Source organism: Populus euphratica, unplaced genomic scaffold (assembly GCF_000495115.2).
Source record: "Populus euphratica unplaced genomic scaffold, PopEup_1.0 scaffold9.1, whole genome shotgun sequence".
Taxonomy (NCBI): domain Eukaryota; kingdom Viridiplantae; phylum Streptophyta; class Magnoliopsida; order Malpighiales; family Salicaceae; genus Populus; species Populus euphratica.
Genome location: NW_011499857.1, coordinates 32,329 through 38,713, shown reverse-complemented (window position 1 = coordinate 38,713; position 6,385 = coordinate 32,329).

Genomic DNA, 6,385 nt, shown 5'->3' with positions numbered 1-6,385 from the left:
TAATCTTGATTTATGTTGTATAACACTTGGTACAACAAATGCTTGGCACATTCATAACCCATACTGTATGGTATAGTCAAGACTTGAGTTATGAAAGGAACTTGATTTGTTGTTAACATAGGTTATAATCATGAATGCTTGACGAGATTTACAAGTATTAGAATTAATCAAATAAGATGACTGATGTAATCATGTTAACAATCTATAATCAGATTGGAACCTCCTTTGTGTGTGGTTTCCAATTGAATAATAAGAGTTTATATTATACTTGTTTGACAAACCATTAATGGATCCTCTAACCCTGACATTTATTATTATCATTGTTTAATCCTTACATTAATATTCCATCTCAAAGTTCTCATCTTCTTCTTCTTCTTCTCCTTCTTTTTCTTTATTATTATTATTATTATTATTATTATTATTATTATTAGTATTATTATTATTGTTATTATTATTATTGTTAATACTATTATTATTATTGTTGTTGTTATTATTATTGTTGTTGTTGTATTATTGTTATTTATATTTTTGTACAATTTACCTCCTTGTGGTTCGACACCGGTCTTGTCGGGTTATTTATTACTTCGACACTCTTGCACTTAGGAGAAGACATTAATCTTTTAGTTGTGTCAAACATCAACAAGACAATCGTTGAAAACATGAAACTTCAAATTTTCTTCTAAGTCAATCGACAGAGCAAGTTGGTATGGTTCAACCAACTCACTAGCTTGAAAGACTTCATCTATCACGCTTATGTCTTCGTTCTCATCCTGAACAACCTCGACATGACCCTAGGGTTTTGTTCTTAAAATGGATAACTAATCAATTCTTGATCGGTCCTTTCTGAAGGAAGGGGTGTATGCGTAATAAACTTGTTGGTATTGCTTTGCGAAAACAAAGACATCGTTTACATTGCAGTGTCTAGCTTTTGAGTTGATTTCAACGAGACCATAGTGAGGATCTACTCTGATTCCTTTTTCAGTTGTGTCATATTGATTAGTACTTAAAAGTGCATTTTTATCATGGTTTTATATCATCATTTTGCACTTGAAGTATCAATAACTCCTTAACTAAAGCATGTTTTATAATAATATATCTAATAATATAAGATACTTTTAATTTATGGTAAATGTTCATTTTAAATGCAGGCCTATCACATAAATGAAAGGATTGATTGATGACTTTAAGAACTTAAATTGCAAGGGCAAAAAGATGACCAAAATTAGAAAAGAGATGTCGGTGCAATCCAAACCGGAACACTGTTTGGTAATTGGGTCATATTTGGAGCTATATATCTCAGATTTAGGTCTACTTTATATGGATGGAAAGGTAAGACATAGACCTAAAACTTTCATATGGAGCCCAAGATCTAAAAAGGCCATTTTCAAGTCCAAATTGTAGCAACAACAAAGAAGCCCGAATCTGTCCTCCAACCCGAGCACTATTCAGTATTTTGGCCATATCTGGAGTTCTAGAAGTCCAAATGAGCTGAATTGTTTACACAAGAAATTTGAGACAATTGCCTACAACTTTCATGTTTTCAAGTGGCTTCAATTTTGACGTTATCAATGATGTTTTTGGCAGACAAGAGAAGATAAGGATTGTCACCAAGTCAAAAGTTGGCCACCCACTCATCAATTAGTCATCAAATCAATAGTTCCTAATTTTGGCCTATAAAAGGAGGTATTTGCCATGCATTTAGGATCTTGGTGTCCAGGTCAAGATCATGCTCTTGCTTTCTCTCTTTGTATTTTTTGTAATGTTTATGCTTTGCTTTCATTAATATCAAGTTTATACCTGTCATTTCCTTTCCTTTACTTAGTTAACTTTTATCTTATTTATGTTCTTATTTTGTTTATCTATTTTTCTTTCTTTCAGTATGTCTAGCTAAGTTAATTATGTCAAGGTGCAAATGGTACACTAATGGTGTAAGAATAAGTATAGTATAAACTTAATATGGACTTTAATGTTTGATACTAAGATGTTTTATATTTGTTATCTTGTTCACTCTTTAATACTTTGCTTGTTAAATGACTAATCTTGATTTATGTTGTATAACACTTGGTACAACAAATGCTTGGCACTTTCATAGCCCATAATGGATGGTATAACCGACACCTGAGCTATGAAAGGAACTTGATTTGTTGTTAAAATAAGTTATAATCATGAATGCTTGACGAGATTTACAAGTATTAGCATTAATTGAATAAGATGATACCTATACTGTATGGTATAACCGACACCTAAGCTATGAAAGAAACTTGATTTGTTGTTAACATAAGTTATAATCATGAATGCTTGACGAGATTTACAAGTATTAGCATTAATCGAATAAGATGACTAATATAATCATGTTAACAATCTATAATCTGATTGGAACCTCCTTTATGTGTGGTTTCCAATTGAATGATAAGAGTTTATATTATACTTGTTTGACATACTATTAATGGAACCTCTAACCTTGACATTTGTTATTATTATTGTTTAATCCTTACATTAATTTTCCATCTCCAAGTTCTCATCATCATCTTCTTCTTCTCTTTCTTTATTATTATTATTATTATTATTACTACTACTATTATTACTACTACTACTACTATTATTATTATTATTATTATTATTATTATTAGTAGTATTACTATTACTATTATTATTATTATTATTGTTGTTATTGTTGTTGTTGTTGTTGTTATTGTTGTTGTTGTTGTTATTGTTATTGTTGTTATATTATTGTTATTTATAATTTGTACAATTAACCTCCCTGTGGTTCGACCCCGGTCTTGCCGGGTTATTTATTACTTCGACACTCCTGCACTTGGGAGAAGACATTAACCTTTTAGTCGTGTCAGTAATGTTTATGCTTTGCTTTCATTAATATCAAGTTTATGCCTTTCATTTCCTTTCATTTACTTAGTTAACTTTTATCTTATTTATGTTCTTATTTTGTTTATTTATTTTTCTTTCTTTCATTATGTCTAGCTAAGTTTGTTATGTCAAGGTGAAAAGGTTACACTAATGGTGCAAGAATAAGTATAGTGTAAACTTAATATGGACTTTAATGTTTAATACTAACATGTTTTGTCTAATTTCTCATCTATAAAACCCTCTCTTCCTTCCTTTCATTTCTACTCAACCCATACATTCAACAAATACAGAAGTGTGTAGAAATGGCAAGTTCCTCAAGTCATCATGTAAGAAATATTTGTGTTTTCGGTGGATCTAGTCTTGGGAAAGAAAAGGAGTTTTTAGAATCAGCAAATCACCTTGGTCAAGTGCTAGCTGAGAGAAAGATTCATGTAGTGTATGGGGGAGGCAGTCTTGGGTTAATGGGAGTTGTGTCAATAGCTGGATTTTTAGGAGGTAGTCAAGTTTTGGGGGTTGTCCCCGAAGCTTTAGCACAAGAGGACATCATTGGAAAAACAATTGGAGAGGAACTTCAAGTCTCCATAATGTGGGCTCGAATGCATGCAATGTTTAACCATGCTGATGTCTTCATTGCTTTACCAGGTGGTCTAGGTACATTGGAAGAGATCTTTCATATTTCCTCTTGGGCTAAACTACACATTCACCATAAACCCATAGGTTTGTTAAATGTTAATGGTTATTATGATAAGTTGTTGTCTTTTCTTGATCATGCTGTGGAACAAGAATTTCTAACATCTTCTGCACAACAAATCATAATCTCTGCTGCTACTACTGAATAATTAATTGACCAACTACAATCTTTCATTCCTGTAATTCATCCTTCCATGAGTCGTATAACTTGGTCAACTAAGGAAAGCCGTAAAAAGCTTAGATTGGATTTGAGCCTTCATTTGTGAATCTTTGTGTCTTTTGGTTTTATTATTGTGTTTTGTTGTTTCTTATATTTGTTTTAGTGTGTTTCAGGTTTGTCAGTGCTTGTTATTTCAAGTGATATCTTCTATACTCTATCTTTCTACCTTTAAATATTGAGGACAATGTCTCATTTTGGTTGGGGGGAGAGAGTAGTAGTTTATAAAAAAAAAATTGTTTTTCATTTCATAAAGCATGTGCATAATTGTTGTTACTAGGATGGCAGAGTAAAGGAGCTCTTTTGTTAAAGTGACTCTTGAGACGCATCTTAGTAACCATTCTTAACAAGGTCTATTATAATGCTTCTTGAAATATTCAGGTTTACAAACTCTCGCATTGTTATCACTTAATTATGCTCATATACTGATTTAACATGTATTCTTAAACCTTAATTTACACACACACACTTTAACATATGATTGTGAGTTGCATATTGGATTATTACATTATTTACACACACACACTTTAACTTGAACATAAAGCTTATTGGGCTATTAAAGCTTTCAATTCAAATCTGGATGATGCTAGTCAACTGTGAAAATTACAAATAAATGAGCTTGAGAAAATAAGAAATGATGCATATGAAAATTCAAGAATTCATAAAGTAAGAATTAAAGAGTTTCATGACAAGAAAATACTGAGAAAAACATTCAATGTTAGTCAAAAAGTCTTGCTTTATAATTCTCGATTGCATTTATTTCCTGGAAAATTAAGATCAAAATGGAGCGGTCCTTTTATTGTGAAACATGTGTATCCATATGGGGCCTACGATATCGAGAATCCAAAGAATGACAATGTTTTCAAGGTAAATGGACATCGTCTGAAAGTTTATTTTGACAATTTTTCAGTTGAACATGACTCTATTGAATTGGGTGATCTTGTATATAAAGATTGATTTTTTTTTATGTTTCTTTTTTAGTGATTTTTGCTAGTTTCTCTCACTCTGGTCAAATGGCAGATAATGGTACTCCATGACTTAAGTCGGTTCTTTCAGTTTCCCATAATAACTGATATTTGTGTATATATTTGTGCAATTCTTTGAATCTCTCTTCCAATTCTCTTTTGAAAATGAACACTAATCTTGAAAAATTAAAAAAGTATTTTCCAGTTCTGCCTCAGAATGCGATTACAAAAATTTACCGTGCTAGATGTGCAAGATTGAGATTGTTAATGAATCATGGAATTTCTAAAGATATTTGCTGGTTGATTGAAGCAAAGGTCTGATTATCAGGTGAGTCCTCTAACTCCTTCATTACACACATGCCTGGAACAAGTAAAAGCACTTTTGCAAAGAAACGTGGTGCAAAACGACTGAAAGTCTATCATCGATGTGCTATATGGAGTTGTAATACACAATGTCGTTTTTTAGGAATGGTATCTATAAACCGTGAAGATAAAATACAATTCATTAAGGATGGCCTGAGTAAGGAGTCTTTAGATAATCTTCTATTGACTCTTGAGACGCATCCTAGTGGAGATGTGCATCATGCAATTCATGATTTATGGCCACTATTTCATAAAGAACATGATCGACTTAGTCTTGGGAATCTGACTAAAAAAGACCCTCCATCTCCTAACAAAGAAGCCCGAATCTGTCTTCCAGCCCGAGCACTGTTCGGTATTTTGGCCATATCTGGAATTTGCCAGTTTTTAAGAAAACTAGATGGGAAGCCTATCCCCGACCCATAGAGGGCGTTTAAGCCGTTCTTGGACGTAAAACTGAGGATGTGAGCCACAATCACAACTACCTGTACATACACATGCTCTTTTAAAAGTAAACAAATAAATAAATAAAGAGAGAGATAGTGTGTGTGTGAGACTATAGCTAGCCTACATATAGGTGGTATGATTACCTTTCTAATTTCTCATCTATAAAATCCTCTCTTCCTTCCTTTCATTTCTACTCAACCCATACATTCAACAAATATAGAAGTGTGTAGAAATGGCAAGTTCCTCACGTCATCATATAAGAAATATTTGTATTTTCGGTGGATCTAGTCCTAGGAAAGAAAAGGAGTTTTTAGAATCAGCTGAACAATTGATTGACCAACTACAATCTTTCATTCCTATGATTGATCTCTCCATGATTCGCATAAATTGGTCATCTAAGGAAAGCCATAAAAAGCTTAAATTAGATTTGAGCCTTCATTTGTGAATCTTTGTGTCTTTTGGTTTTATTATTATGTTTTGTTGTTTCTTATATTTGTTTTAGTGTGTTTCAGGTTTGTTAATGTTCGTTATTTCAGGTGATATCTTTTATACTCTATCTTTCTACCTTAAAACGTTGAGGACAATGTCTCGTTTTGGTTGGGGGGAGAGGGTAGTAGTTGATAAAAAAAAAATTATTTTCCATTTCATAAAGCATGTGCGTAATTGTTGTTACTAGGATGGCAGAGAAAAGGAGCTCTTTTGATAAAGTGACTCTTGAGACGCATCTTAATAACCATTCTTAATAAGGTCTATCATAATACTTCTTGAAATATTCAGGTTTACAAACTCTTGCATTGTTATCACTTAATTCTGCTCATATACTTATTTAACATGTATTCTT